General features: G+C 45.6%; 1 long non-coding RNA gene across 1 annotated transcript; it reads left to right on the top strand.

Moving 5' to 3' along the window:
- Positions 1-6: 6 nt before the first annotated feature.
- Positions 7-16,228, top strand: LOC141073480 (uncharacterized). Its single transcript, XR_012226970.1, has 2 exons — positions 7-127; positions 16,012-16,228. It is a non-coding gene; the product is annotated as an uncharacterized lncRNA (long non-coding RNA).
- Positions 16,229-16,699: the final 471 nt, after the last annotated feature.

Below are 16,699 nucleotides of genomic sequence, written 5' to 3'. Positions count from 1 at the left end.
CGCACTTCCGGTGATGACGCACTTCCGGCGCTGGCGTTCCCGCGCTCTATAAATACTCGTCACGTGCATTGTTATGCCTGACAGAAATAGCTCGGGAGCCTGCGTGTGAGGATGCCGACAGCAACAGGTAATTATCTTCATTGTCTTCATTTTGCTATGTAGGTGATTGCATTATACTATGTATGGTCTGCTTTATACTGTGTGTGTCTATTATGCTATATGGGATCCGCATTATACTTGGGGCTCTGCATTATACTGTATGTAGTTATGAACCTGTTCTACGCCTGTGTGGCAAGCATTTTTATTGGTATATGGTCTCCCATCCTGGTATGTGCTGCACCCCCCCCCCCCCCAATCCTGGTAAGCATGGCACCCTATTCCTCATCCTGGGATGCATGGTTCTCTCACCCCCCAATCCTGGTATGCATGGTCCTCTCCCTTTCGTATCCTGGTATGCATGGTCCTCTCACCCCCCTTCTCCTGGTATGCATGGTCCTCTCACCCCCCTTCTCCTGGTATGCATGGTCTTCTCACCCCCCAATCCTGGTATGCATGCTACCCCTCACCCTCCCTATCCTGGTATGCATGGTCTGCTCACCCCCAATCCTGGTATGTATGCTACCCCTCACCCCCTTTTCAGTGGTATGCATGGTCCCCTCACCCCCCTTTCCGTGGTATGCATGGTCCTCTCGCCCCCCTTTCTGTGGTATGCATGGTCCCCTCGCCCCCCTTTCCGTGGTATGCATGGTCCCCTCTCCCCCCTTTCCGTGGTATGCATGGTCCCCTCTCCCCCCTTTCCGTGGTATGCATGGTCCCCTCTCCCCCCTTTCCGTGGTATGCATGGTCCCCTCTCCCCCCTTTCTGTGGTATGCATGCTACCCCTCATCCCCCTTTCCGTGGTATGCATGGTCCCCTCACCCCCCTTTCCGTGGTATGCATGGTCCCCTCTCCCCCCTTTCCGTGGTATGCATGGTCCCCTCTCCCCCCTTTCCGTGGTATGCATGGTCCCCTCACCCCCCTTTCCGTGGTATGCATGGTCCCCTCACCCCCCTTTCCGTGGTATGCATGGTCCCCTCTCCCCCCTTTCCGTGGTATGCATGGTCCCCTCTCCCCCCTTTCCGTGGTATGCATGGTCCCCTCTCCCCCCTTTCCGTGGTATGCATGGTCCCCTCTCCCCCCTTTCCGTGGTATGCATGGTCCCCTCTCCCCCCTTTCTGTGGTATGCATGCTACCCCTCATCCCCCTTTCTGTGGTATGCATGCTACCCCTCATCCCCCAATCCTGGTATGCATGGTCCTCACCCCCCTTTCCTGGTATGCATGGTCCCCTCACCCCCCTTTCCTGGTATGCATGCTACTTCTCACCCCCTATCCTGGTATGCATGGTCCCCCTCAACCCTATTAAACTACACACATACAAAAAAAACATTTAGACTCACCCTTCTTTCCTGTTCTCCAGCGCTGTCACGTTCTGCTGGAGGCTGGGAGAGGAGTGTGGCGCCGGTGTACGCGCTTGCCCATAGTGCTGTCCGGCGCCATATTGCTGAAGACACTGCAAATGTGTCTTCAGTAAAATGGCGCCGGATCGAGCTATGTGCGATTCTGGCCGCACTCCTGCCCCTGTCTCTGGCCCAAGAGAAGTGCCGCGGCAACGCTCCCGGTCAAGTAAGTATGGCACCCGAGATCAACGTATGCCGTGTACGCGTAACGCCATCTCCGACGCCATACACACCTCACCGCTGGATGCCTCATTCTGACTGGAGCCAGACTGGGCAGGCGTGTCGTGCTTGCGCAGTCCATGAATGCTTCGGACAGAGTGACGCTTAGAGCATTATATTATAGATGGTGTCTTCATATTCTGGGGTTTGCATTATACTATATGTAATATACTATATGTGGGTCTGCAATTTGCTGTGTGGTGTCAGCATTATACTATGTGGGGGGGTCTGCATGCTACATGGGGTTTGCATTATACTATATGGGTTTTTGCATTATGTTATGAGGTCTTTATACTATGTGGGGTCTGCTTCATGCTATACGGAGTTCTGCATTATACTTTGTGGGGTTTGCATTATACTATGTGTGTGACTGCATTATGCTATTTGGGGGTCTGCATTATACTATGTGGGGTGTGTATTATGCTATGTGTGGGTTTGCATTATACTACGTGGGGTCTTCATTATGCTATATGGGTTTTGCATTATATTTTGTGGGGTCTGAATTATGCTATATGTGGGTCTGCATTATGCTCTATGGGATTCTGCATTATGCTATATGTGGGGTCTAATATATCCCACAATCTGATGATGGATCAACAGACAAGAAGAGATCTAGAATATTAAAATTTAAATATTTGATAGTCTATTGAAAACACAATGGAAATTCCCAGAAGAAGCCAGCGGTGAAACGCATGTCAGGATGGGGAGCCATCACTTTACTATCAGGTAGTTATACATTATTTTTATGGATATTTTTTGGCCACTTGGGTATTTCCCTCTTTACTGTTTAGTTGTCATGCTAGCGCAACATTTTGGGAATTTCATGTCAGGTTGCTTATTTATGGACATTTTCTGGTTACTTATGTGTTTTCTCCGTTTTCACTATGCAGACCATCACAGCATTCTATGTATCTTTTTGCCTGGTTGTTACATAATTGTTCTATGGATACGTTCTGGTAACTCATAGGTCTCTCTCTTCACTGATAAGTTCACATGCTAAGGCCTTTTTCACATTTCAGTCATTTCATGTCAGTCAAAATCTGCCAGAGTGTCAAAAAACGGATCCGTTTCCGTCTTGGTCCAAACGGATGCCACCGGACCTGTTTTGTGGACGGATCCGCTGTAGCTGGGAAGTGGATGAAATTTAAAGGAACCGCGGTCTGGCGAGAGAGAGATTATTCACGCCGTTTCCCGAACGCTATTGAGGGTTAAAATGCTCTACCGGGCATGCTCACTTGAAAATAGCAGTCCGTCGCTACAAAAAAGTTTCATAGTCCCTCTCCTCCGCCTGGGAGACGCTACAGTTAAAACGGATGGAACGGACGACCATCAGTCAAAATCCGCAGCGAATGCTAGTCTATGGGGGGAAAAAACGGATCCACCAAAAAAGGGGCGGATCTGTTTTTTTCTAAAACTGGTGGATTTTGACTAACGTCAAAAAACTGAAGTGTGAAACAGGCCTAATATAGCACTTTGGGAATTCTGTGGTGCCAGTCTAGAGAGTATATCTATTTTTTCTTGGATAATTGCATATTATCTTCACATTATTTTTCTATATGCGAATATAGCATTAGGGGACACTTTTTGTGCTAGATTTTCTTGTATGTGGTACGCTATTGTTATCCATATCTTGTATACCTCTTTATTACCATGAAGTTTCATGTTTTTAGTGGCGGCTCTCTTGTCAAGACATTACTGCTTTTTTACATTTTCATTGTGTTTTTGATAACTATCAATAAGTAATTAAATTTTAACATTCTGGATCTCTTCTTGTCTGTTGATTACTATCATCAGATTGTGGGATATATTAGTTCATTTGAAGTGCGAGTCCCATATGTTTTCTGGATTTTTTGCTAAATTTATAAGTGGGGTCTGCATTATACTATGTGAGGCCTGTAAACTAAGGAGGAAATGGAGTACCAGGTGATAAATAAAAATAAGTATAAATTAGATATCCAGAAAGTGCAATTAAAATAGTACAATACAATCACATAGACTTCAAGACCATACAGATAGATGGTGATCAGTCATTGGTAGCCAAAGGATCAAATATTCATTAAATGCCAATATAGAGCCATGGTAAAACCAGGGCTGTGGAGTCGGTAAGCCAAACCTGCGACTCCGACTCCTCAATTTCCCTTACACCGACTCCGACTCCACGACTCCGACTCCCACACATATTGCTTATATTTAAGTGAAAAATTTATTGTAGTACAATGTGAACCTCAGACATTTAATCATTTTTATGATCCAATAATCAAGATATTTAGATAGAACAGAATATATATTGGTGTACTACCCGGTTTTCATTCTTTTTGGTACAGATACGATATGGATAGACAGATATGGATAAATGGATAGATAGAGCAGATTTCTAATCTGCTTTGGCTATTGAAAACATTATCTATGAGCTCAAAAACCTTTCAGGTGATGCGGTTTTTTAAAAAGATGATCAGCTTTTGCAGCTGAAAAACGTATCCTCAAAAAACACAGGAAAAACGCTGTGTGTGAATGTAGCCTTAGATCAGGAATAGAACAGCCATTTATAGGACATTTCATAACTTTCCCAAACTTCTATGAAAAAATATTCAGCACATTCTGCATTGAATTACTGTACCCAATTTATTATATATTTTAGGAGTCGGAGTCGGTCCATTTTATACCGACTCCGACTCCACCAAAATGAGCACCGACTCCATGACTCCGACTCCGACTCCACAGCCCTGGGTAAAACACTGTGACATAATTAACAAAGTGTAATCTATAATAATAAATGCCCTAACCAGCTTCCGGTTGTAACAACTTCCGTCCAGTTGTAACCGGTGATGTCACCACACACGCGAGATTACGCCGACGCCATTTTGGATCCCGAAGTCGCCCATGCCAGCGACATGTTGTTGCGGCGACGCCATCTTGAATATCGCGGGACTTCACGACATCCAAGATGGCGTCCCGCAAGAAATGGTCGCTGGCGTGGGCGACATCGGGATCCAAAATGGCGTCGGCGTAATCTCGCGAGATTTCGCCGACGCCATCTTTTTGGATCCCGATGTCGTCCACGCCAGCGACATGTTGTTGCGGCGACGCTATCTTGAATATCGCGGGATTTCACGAAATCCAAGATGGCGTCCCGCAAGAACATGTCGGCGGCCTGGAGAACGTCTGGATCCTGGATCGCGGCGGCGGAGGAAGATGTCGGGGCAGCGACGATGACGGTGTGGGTATGAGAAACGGAGTGAGAGAAAGGAACGTATGTGGAGTGAAAGAGTGAGTGGACATGAGTGGAGGTGAAAGGTGAGAGGAGTGTGTGTTGAGGCGGTGTGGTGTGTTGAGGGTTAACATGGCAAGAGGTGTTAACGACGTCCGCCGACGCCATCTTGCATTCGTGAAATTACGTCATTTACCTCACGCCGACTTGCTGTGCGGACGCTTGGCATTGCCTCTACCACCATAACTACTGCTGCCTTGGTCCTATGCCTGTTTACTGCCGGTGTCTAATTACTGGACCAATTTGCCTGTACCGCAATAACTACTGCTGCCTTGCTCCTCTGCCGGTGTCTAATTACAGGGCCAATTTGCCTATACTGCCATAACTACTGCTGCCTTTGTCCTCTGCCAGTGTCTAATTACAGGGCCAATTTGCCTCTATCGCCATAACTACTGCTGCTTTGGTCATCTGCCTGTTTACTGCCGGTGTCTAATTACAAGGCCAATTTGCCTCTACCGCCATAACTACTGCTGCCTTGCTCCTCTGCCGGTGTCTAATTACAGGGCTAATTTGCCTCTACCGCCATAACTACTGCTGCATTGCTCCTCTGCCGGTGTCTAATTACAGGGCCAATTTGCCTCTACCGCCATAACTACTGCTGCCTTGCTCCTCTGCCGGTGTCTAATTACAGGGCTAGTTTGTCTCTACCGCCATAACTACTGCTGCCTTGCTCCTCTGCCGGTGTCTAATTACAGGATCAATTTGCCTCTACCGCCATAACTACTGCTGCATTGCTCCTCTGCTGGTGTCTAATTACAGGGCCAATTTGCCAATACCGCCATAACTACTGCTGCCTTGCTCCTCTGCCGGTGTCTAATTACAGGGCCAATTTGCCTCTACCGCCATAAGTACTGCTGCCTTGCTCCTCTGACTGTTCACTGCCTGTGTCTAATTACAGGGCCAATTTGCCTCTACCGCCATAACTGCTGCCTTGCTCCTCTGCTGGTGTCTAATTACAGGGCCAATTTGCCAATACCGCCATAACTACTGCTGCCTTGCTCCTCTGCCGGTGTCTAATTACAGGGCCAATTTGCCTCTACCGCCATAAGTACTGCTGCCTTGCTCCTCTGACTGTTCACTGCCTGTGTCTAATTACAGGGCCAATTTGCCTCTACCGCCATAACTACTGCTGCCTTGCTCCTCTGCCGGTGTCTAATTACAGGGCCAATTTGCCTCTACCGCCATAACTACTGCTGCCTTGCTCCTCTGCCGGTGTCTAACTACAGGGCCAATTTGCCACTACCACTTCATAACTACTGCTGGGCAATTACAGGGTCAATTAGTATCTGTTTACTCTACAATACTCCAGGACGCCTTCTTCACTGCCAGATAACTGCCAAATAGAGTCCTTTACCTGTGCCAACATGAGTCATAACAAAAAGTATGCCAATGCCAGTGAAAGGAAAGCAGCTTTAGCACTACGACAAAAACAACGCCGTGCTAATGAGACTCCTGAGGAAAAACACCATCGCCTTGAGAAGATTAAGGCTTATAAACGCCGTCGTCTCACACACGAATCCCCTAACTCTAAATCTATTACATTGGCTGAAGAAGCCTCTACACGCCATCACCGCCAACAACAGACGGCTTCTTCCTCATCATCTATAATAATAGATGCCCTAACCAGCTTCCGGTTGTAACAACTTCCGTCCAGTTGTAACCGGTGACGTCACCACACACACACGCACGTTAACCCTCAACACACCACACCGCCTCAACACACACTCCTCTCACCTTTCACCTCCACTCACGTCCACTCACTCTTTCACTCCACATACGTTCCTTTCTCTCACTCCGTTTCTCATACTCACACCGTCATCGTCGCTGCCCCGACATCTTCCTCCGCCGCCGCGATCCTGGATCCAGACGTTCTCCAGGCCGCCGACATGTTCTTGCAGCGACGCCATCTTGGATTTCGTGAAATCCCACGAGATTCAAGATGGCGTCGCCGCAAGAACATGTCGCCGGCGTGGACAACGTCTGGATCCAGGATGGCGCCGGCGGAAGAAGATGTCGGGGATCGTGGAGCAGCGGCGATGACGGCGTGAGTATGAGAGACGGAGTGAGAGAAGGGGTCGTATGTGGAGTGAAAGAGTGAGTGGAGATGGTGAATATGGCTCTATATTGGCATTTAAGGAATATTTGATCATTTGGTTACTAATGGGTGATCACCATTTATCTGTATGGTCTTGAAGTCTGTGTGATTGTATTTGGCAAACTTTCCAGATCCCTGATATTTGAAGGGTGCCTTCTCCAAACTGCCATTTTTAGATCTCTCCACAGGTGTTCTATGGGATTCAGGTCTGGACTCATTGCTGGCCACCTTAGAAGTCTCCAGTGCTTTCTCTCAAACCATTTTCTAGTGTGTTTTGGGTCATTGTTCTGCTGGAAGACCCATGACCTCTGAGGGAGACCCAGCTTTCTCACACTGGGCCCTACATTATGCTGCAAAATTTGTTGGTAGTCTTCAGACTTCATAATGCCATGCACACGGTCAAGCAGTCCAGTGCCAGAGGCAGCAAAGCAACTCCAAAACATCAGGGAACCTCTGCCATGTTTGACTGTAGGGATCGTGTTCTTTTCTTTGAATGCCTCTTTTTTTTCTCCTGTAAACTCTATGTTGATGCCTTTGCCCAAAAAGCTCTACTTTTGTCTCATCTGACCAGAGAACATTCTTCCAAAACGTTTTAGGCTTTCTCAGGTAAGTTTTGGCAAACTCCAGCCTGGCTTTTTTATGTCTCGGGGTAAGAAGTGGGGTCTTCCTGGGTCTCCTACCATACAGTCCCTTTTCATTCGGACGCCGACAGATAGTACGAGTTGACACTGTTGTACCCTCGGACTGCAAGGCAGCTTGAACTTGTTTGGATGTTAGTCGAGGTTCTTTATCCAACATCCGCACAATCTTGCGTTGAAATCTCTTGTCAATTTTTCTTTTCTGTCCACATCTAGGGAGGTTAGCCACAGTGCCATGGGCTTTAAACTTCTTGATGACACTGCACGCGGTAGACACAGGAACATTCAGGTCTTTGGAGATGGACTTGTAGCCTTGAGATTGCTCATGCTTCTTCACAATTTGGTTTCTCAAGTCCTCAGACAGTTCTTTGGTCTTCTTTCTTTTCTCCATGTTCAATGTGGTACACACAAGGACACAGGACAGAGATTGAGTCAAATTTAATCCATGTCAACTGGCTGCAAGTGTGATTTAGTTATTGCCAACATCTGTTAGGTGCGACAGGTACGTTACAGGTGCTGTTAATTACACAAATTAGAGAAGCATCACATGATTTTTCGAACAGTGCCAATACTTTTGTCCACCCTCTTTTTTTATGTTTGGTGTGGAATTATATCCAATTTGGCTTTAGGACAATTCTTTGTGTTTTTTTTTTCATTTAAGACAAATTAAATGTTGGTAATAATAACAAAGAATTTGTGTTTGCAATCATTTTCAGTAAGAAACTGAGTATTATCTGACAGAATTGCAGAATGTGTTTTTTTGCGCATTTCGTGCGCTAACGTGCGCATGCATTTTTTTGAAGACCGGACGGACCAAAAATGCGTCCGGCTCGCCTAGGCGCACACTACAAAAAAAAAACATGCGCACGAAAACGCATGCATGCGCTAGATAATGCGCACACATGTTAAAGATAGGGGAGAAATGCGCACGAGGCACAGCGCTAAAAATGCAAGTGTGAAACCAGCCTAAGTTACGATACATAGTAAATCGTAAGGAATTTTACCTTGACTTCAATTACAAAAGTTATTTGTTTTTAAAAATTTATTAAAATACGGATGAATGTTTTTGACGCCCGAACAGGGGACAGTGGTAACCTGCCTATTCGGAATCAGTATGTGGGAGCGACCTGGGAGGTTGGACATGCAAAATCCAGCAGCTTGCAGCAAGGTGAGAAAATTTAGTCTTAAGCGGGAGTCACACACAGCAATCTCGCTAGCGATATCGCTGCTGAGTCACAACTTTTGTGACGTAACAGCGATCTCACCAGCGAGATCGCTGTGTATGACAGCGAGCGGCCCCCCTGCCGGTATCGCTGATCGCTGTAAGAAACCTCTGGACATATTTTTCGTCGCTGGTCTCCCGCTGGCCAGCATGCATCGCTGCGTGTAACAGGCGGGAGACCAGCGATCAGCTGTAAAAAATAGAATTAAAATAAAAAATATTGTTATTCTCACCTTCCGACGTCCCGCGCAGCATTCCTCTCTCCACGCTCCGGTCCCAGTGATCCTTTGCACGAATGACCGCGAGACTTCGCGCTCCCGCGAGACCGTGACTCTCGCGGTCATTCTAGCAAAGGATCACTGGGACCGGAGCGTGGAGAGAGGAATGCTGCGTGGGACGTTGGAAGGTGAGAATAACAATATTTTTTATTTTAATTCTATTTTTTACAGGGATGGCAAGCGATGCCGGGCGCTCGGCATCGCTGTGCTGATCGCTGGTGAAGCTGTCTGTGTGATAGCTCACCAGCTATCACATAGCGACTTACCAGCGATCCTGACACCTTGATATCGGTGTCGGTATCGCTGGTAAGTCGCTATGTGTGACTCCAGCTTTACACTTTGATTTTGCAGTGCAATCTCTCTCTGGATCTCTCCATATCTCTGGGTAAGGCTGTACAACAGGGTTCAAAAGAACCTACATCACCAGTGAGCAGTGAGTATGTCTGTATGAGAGTTGAGTAATAAGTTATTGTCATCTGTATTATCTGTCAATTTGTTCTAGCAATATACTAACTGGTTGTGTACTGTGTAGCACAGAGCTGGGATAGACTCCGTGCAATGTTATTTTGGTCATTTTGGATTGGCAGTAAAATCAAATGAGGCTGTATTTTGTATAGGGTTGTGGTTTTTGTTCTTGTTTAAGAAGTTGGCTTTGGTGTTCTCAGAGTGTCAATGGACACTGCTGTAGTTTCATAAGGTGTTAATTTCAAAGTGCAAAATAGGCAGGCTGTGTGAATCCTTGTATGTCTATGAGAACCTCTGAATGAAATGAGTAATTGAGTATAAGAGATATAAATAAGTCCCTTATTGATGAGGGGTTCCATCAGGTGTGGTCCTCTGTATGTGACAGAGGACATTATTCAACTCGAGCTGAATTAGGCGGGGTGATTGAGATAAGGGATTTTTGTTCTCTTTTTGTAAAATCAACTAACCACTGAAAAGTGAAGAGAAAAAAGATTAAAAATCCCTGAATGAGCATGTATGAATGAATCATCACACATCATTTTGTGTCAAGAGATTGTTGCCTTTTCTAGTTGTGGGAGATCACGGACAGATGCGTTAGATATTTCAATCTACATCTGAGACTGAATAAATTGAGTAATGATATAGCTCGTGTTATATGTGGCATTACATTGTAAAGTTTACTGGATGCATTTGGCCAGAAAAGGGCAAGGCTCGATTACTCACATTATACAGTTATCTGTTCTTAGTGAAATACCGTGGTTTTGAGGGTTTTGTAGAAATTGATTTTGTCCAAGAACTGCTGCATTCTGTTTCTGTATGAAGGACACGAAATTTCTAAAATTCTAATGGGAGGGGTGAATGATGCCCATGCGCGTGTTTTTCTCCTCTCCGTTCTTATCTACGCTGAGTGTCTAATGGCAGGGGGCACAGAGCTGCACTTAAAATTCTGTTTTTCTGTCCTTGGTGTAATGCTCGCTAGGAGATTTGTGCATTTTAAAGCAACAGTACTTAATTGAAGTGGAATTAAATTTTGTAAGTTGAAGTTGAAATTAAAATATGGTGCCTAATTTAGAAGGACACTTGTAAGTAGTTTGGTCATTGATGTGTTTTTACCTGCTTCTAGTTGTGTGATTAATATATAGCAAATTGAGGATCAGCAGGAGGAGGTAGCCAACTGCACGGCTGATATAGTAGGTTAGAGACCTATCACATCTGGGCCTTCTTACTTTAGTCAGTGGGTTTTTTGTTGTGGGTGTGAGACAAGGGCAAGGAGCCTTCCGGCTTCACCTTGGCAGGCTCATTCTGACTTGCTATGTGTGGCCTGTAAGACAAGGTCCAGGCACACTAGAAGGGCATTTCAGAATAAAGGTGAGCTGTCTAAGTTGAAGCAGCCTTCCCACGTTCCATGGAGCTGGACTAGTAGTTAAAAGGCCTCTTCCTATTCTATACAGCTGATCTAACTGGTGAGAGGTAAAGAGCCTTCCAGTTACATCCTGTAGGTCTATCGGGAGAGAGGCAAGGAGCCTTCCCGCTACACTTTGGCAGGCTCGCTCTGACTTGCTTCGTGTGGCCTGTAAGACAAGGTCCAGGCACACTAGAAGGGAATTTCAGAATAAAGGTGAGCTGTCTGACGAATAAGTTGAAGCCATGGCAACTCATTCTGTGTGTGGCAGGGCTGTGGAGTCGGAGTCGTGGAGTCGGAGTCGGTGCTCATTTTGGTGGAGTCGGAGTTGGAGTCGGTATAAAATGGACCGACTCCGACTCCTAAAATATATAATAAATTGGGTACAGTAGTTCAATGCAGGATGTGCTGAATATTTTTTCATAGGAGTTTGGGAAAGTTATGAAATGTCCTATAAATGGCTGTTATATTCCTGATCTAAGGCTACATTCACACACAGCGTTTTTCCTGTGTTTTTTGAGGATACGTTTTTCAGCTGCAAAAGTTGATCATCTTTTTGAAAAACTGCATCACCTGAAAGGTTTTTGAGCTCATAGATAATGTTACTCAATAGCAAAAGCAGATTAGAAATCTGCTCTATCTATCTATTTATCCATATCTGTCTATCCATATCGTATCTGTACCAAAAAGAATGAAAACCGGGTAGTACACCAATATATATTCTGTTCTATCTAAATATCTTGATTATTGGATCATAAAAATGATTAAATGTCTGAGGTTCACATTGTATACTACAATAAATTTTTCACTTAAATATAAGCAATATGTGTGGGAGTCGGAGTCGTGGAGTCGGAGTCTGAGTCGGTGTAAGGGAAATTGAGGAGTCGGAGTCGCAGGTTTGGCTTACCGACTCCACAGCCCTGGTGTGTGGTCAGGGCCCCCAAATGGGATTCCGAACCGCTATGCAGATAGTAAAAGACAGAGAAGAAAGGAAGCATTAAAATAGTTGGGACAAATATTGAAAAAGGCTAAAAAAGCCAGAGTGTGAATGTTTGGATGTACAAAAAAGGCACAGACAAAGGGAAGAAAATAGCAAGTGAATAAATGATGTTTGAGAATGTGCGGCAGTATGAAGGTAAGGTGCATTGTGAATGTTTTGATTGACAAAGTTTAACCAGAGACCCAGACAAAACAGACTTATAAACACTGTGGTCAGATTCAGACAAACCCAGACTGAATAGCTACTTGTGTGACCTGTGCTACTGACCTAAGCGAGTTGCGCTAAATCCTGTCCGAACAAGATAATATTATAGTGACATAAGAAACAGACATAATAGTGTGGTTAGTGGGGACGTTGACCTTTGAAGAGTAAGCTGATAGTAGACACCAGACGACCAACCACATCAGGAGCTAGAAAGGTGACTAGAGTAGGAAAGATGCTGGAGTGTTATACCTGGAGCCCCTCTGACCAGCTAGCTATGCTGAAGCAGCTGCCTGACCCTGAAAACCAACCATTCCCTTTTTACAGAAAAAGGAAATACAGTGGACATATAAGTGTACCTGGGCAGACCTAGAGAGGTTTGTGAGTTTAAAGGCAGGTGACTTACTAGGACACATAAGACAAATACAGATGTGGCAAAGAATGAAGCTTGGGGCATGGATGATAAATCTGCACGGTCTGGGGATACGTACTGTGAGTCACTAAAACAGTGGGCTACAGTGGAACAATCAGAGCAGTCTGTACTCCTGACTAACGTGACACAGCAAAAAGGAGAGGGGTGTAGAGATGTACTTTGGACGGTTGCAACTGAAATGGGCAGATATGGGGTACAGTCGTATAAACCCACTGGATAAAATGCTGGTGAATGCATTCATTGTATGAACAAAGACTTACGAGACGCAGGACAGAGACGTAGATCCGAAAGACCTTCTTAAGGTAGCTAAAGGAATTGAACAAACAAGAACGATAAGACAGCCTGTCATGTATACTGGAGCACAAGGAAACCAGTGGAGATGTAATAAGGGACCTAGAAACAGTGAGGTGCTGGAATTGTGGTGCTTACAAAACTTATTGTTAGTGACAATACCCCTATGAATTTACTGTCATGATAAATTGAAAGAAGGTACCACTCCTCCTTATTTAAAGCAATACCCTTTGAGCCTAGCCAAATCAATGGCCCTGAGCAGAGATATTAAAGAGTATGTTAAGGCAGGGGTTCTGGTGCAAAGACTTTCTCCCTGCAACACCCCTTTGTATCCCATTATAAAAAAAGGACCCAATGGTTCGCTGACACTTACAGAAAGGTTCATGACTTAAGGGCTATTAATGATGTTAGAGAGTGTGCCCTCAATTGTCCCTGATCCACACACATCTGTCACAAATCCCAGCAACATGTTTCACAGTTATTGATTTGGCAAATGCATTTTTCTCTGTACCCCTGCACCCTGACTGTAGGTATCTTTTTTTCCTTTACTCATGAAGGTAAACAATATTGTTGGACAGTACTCCCAAAAGGGGGAAAGAAATCCCCTGCCATCTAATTCAGCAGCAATGGCAGGGATCCTTTAGTAGAAACCACCTCATCCGCAGATTGTACTATTACAGTACGTGGATGACCTTTTGCTCTTCTGCCCGGACCAGATGTTCTGCAAGGAAGCTACAGTTTCCTTGATATGTTTTTTGGCAGAAAAGGGTTGCAAGGTCTCACGTGACAAATTACAGTATTGCAAACAAAAGGTGACATTTTTGGGACATTGTGTTGCCGAAGGTACAAGACACCTGACTGAGGACAGGAAACAGGCAATTCAAAATCTTCCTCTACCCAGGTCACATCAGCATCTACACTTTCTTAGGCTTGGTGACCTACTGTAGGCCTTGGATAAAGTCTGCTTCACAAATGATGCAACCACTTAATGACTGCTTGTCATCAGACCCCTATGATCTCAAGAGAAGGAAGGCCATTCTCTCAAACTGCTCATTGTGTCAGCCCCGGCCTTAGGCATTCCAAACTATGACCAGCCATTTTTCTTGTTTTGCACAGAGCAGGGAGGATATGCTACCGCAGTACTGACACAACAACATGAAGGGAAACGGAGAGACCAATAGCTTACTACTCAGCACAACTAGACCTAGTGATCAGGGGGTCACCTACGTGTGTCCGTGCGGTAGAAGCAGCTGCACTACTACTAGGAAAGGCATGTGAGCTCACACTGACTTTTCCTTTGACAATTTATTCCCCACATGACATCCATTCCATACTCATACAAGTTCAACCAAAACATCTGTCTATGGCCAGACAGCTCGACTTGAATGCGCTCTATTAATTCCTGAGTATGTCACCCTCAAAAGATGTAACGTTCTGAATCCAGTCACCATCCTGCCTGTGGATTCAGAAAAGGGGGAATTGGTGACAGCTTAGCAAGTGAGGAAGAATACTTTGACATGACTGCATAGAACTGATGAGTCAGGAGACAGTGGGTTTTGCACACATTCATGAAAAAAACCTGGTCCTAATGCAGATTTTGAGGGGTTTTTTGTACATGCTCCAGGTACCACCAGGATGGGCGATTCTACACTGGATTTGCAGTAGTATCCTCACATGAGGTAATCCGAGCTGAACCACTCCCTCCTCACATGTCGGCACAGGAGGCAGCGTTGAAGGTGCTGACTGAGGCGTGTAGAGCCGCTGCAGGTAAAGTCGCTAATATTTACAGATTCGAATTATGCATGGGGCATAGCCCATGATTACGGCCCTATCTGGAGAAGCAGAGTGTTTTTTACATCAGCCGGTAAGCCCATTAAGAATGCAGAGCTGGTGAAACAATTGATGGAGGCATTGATGTTACCAGTCCAGGTTGGCATTGTCAAGTTAAAAGCAACGCACAAAAGGTGACTCCGTGGAGGTAGAGGGCAACAGAAGGGCGGACAAGGCTGCTAAAGTAGCAGCAAGACGGCCTAGGGAGCCGTAGACGGTGGCGGGGAGTCAGCGTATTCCAGCCACACTGAGCCTAGATGTCCTGAAATCCCTCCAGCAACAGGCTGCCCAAACAGAGAAGGAACACTGGGGGAGACTGGGAGCTGAGCTGAACTCTCAAATGGAGTATGGGAGAATAAGGATAAATTGTGCCTACCGAAGTCCCTGTTTCAAATCATGGCGCAAGCAACATATGGCCCCACTCACGCCTCAAAAAGTCACATGTGTGCCATTGTAGATGCCTTCTGGATTGCTCCTGGTTTCAGTTACGCAGCTGCGAAACTTGTACAATCATACCTCATATGTGCACAGCACAACCCAGGTAAAACAGTAAAAGTCGCTAAGAAAGCGACACATAGGCCTCTCTACCCCTTTCAGAGACTGCAGATTGACTGCATACTGCTACCAAGGTAGGAGTGTATGAATGCGTCCTAGTATGTGTAGATCTCTTCTCTGGTTGGCCGGAAGCCTATCCGGTAAAATGTGCAAATGCTAAAACAACTGCAGACAAACTTATGAAAGAACTGATCTGCGGGAATGGTGTCCCAGAAACCATATAAAGCGATAGGGGTATACACTTCACAGGAGAAATAATGAGGGAAGTCATGCAGGCCCTGGGTGTACAGCAAGCATTTCATACACCATATAGGCCACAAAGTAGTGGGAAAGTGGAAAGACTAAATGGGACACTTAAACTGAAAATTCAAAAGGCCCTGGCAGACAGGAAAGAGCTGGGTAGAGTGTTTGCCTCTTGCACTCTTTTCAGTCAGACACACTCCAAATAGAAAGACAGGTTTGTCTCCTTTTGAAGTCCTGTTTGGTAGTGCACCAAAGACTGGTCTGTACTTCCCACAGGTGCTACAAATGCAACACGGTTCTACGACAGCCTATGTTCAGGCCTTGCAAAAAAGACTTAATGTGGTGCATAAACATGTGTTTTCATCCATTCCAGATCCTAATGAAAGTGCAGATGGGCATCAGCTGAATCCAGGTGATTGGGTGGTTATACGCAGACACGTGAGAAGGAGCCTGGACCCATGGTTTGATGGCCCCTTCCAAGTCCAGCTGACCACATCCACCTCAGTAAAACTTGAGGGAAAGCCCACCTTGATCCACGCCAGTCACTGCAAAAAGGTCCTTTCAACAGCAGAATGACTGTTCTAATCACCTTGCTGGCAGTGACAGGATTACTGCACTCTACAGAGACACAGGATAAACTTTTAAATGCTTATTGGGACAACAAACTTATTCGGCATCATGGTCTTCTTGTAAAGGACATGGAAGGACAGAAACCGAAAGACTGTTGGATCTGTACACACAGCCCAGTATCAGCAAGGACTATGCCATACTTAGCCTTACCTCTGGAGTCATGGGAGGTATTAACCCCACACTGCATACACAATGAGACTTGGACTCAATCAAGGTTTTGGGGAAAAGATGTGCCCTGGTACAAATGTGGTGGCGGGAATATGATTCAGACGTCGGAAATATGGTCGCCAGGAGGAGGACTGAAATCCCTCACTCAGACCCCATTCCCAATCTTGGACTGTGCTTCAGTTTTCAACACACTGGAGCAAATACCTGTGGTGGTGAGGACAATAATTGCTTATCAAACGTAGGTTAATGAGTCAGTACACCAA

Source organism: Dendrobates tinctorius, unplaced genomic scaffold, assembly GCF_039654945.1.
Source record: "Dendrobates tinctorius isolate UK_male_01 unplaced genomic scaffold, ASM3965494v1 ptg000303l, whole genome shotgun sequence".
NCBI classification, from domain to species: Eukaryota; Metazoa; Chordata; class Amphibia; order Anura; family Dendrobatidae; genus Dendrobates; species Dendrobates tinctorius.
The sequence above is the reverse complement of the archived record's forward strand: the minus strand, read 5'-3'. Positions and strand labels throughout refer to the sequence as shown.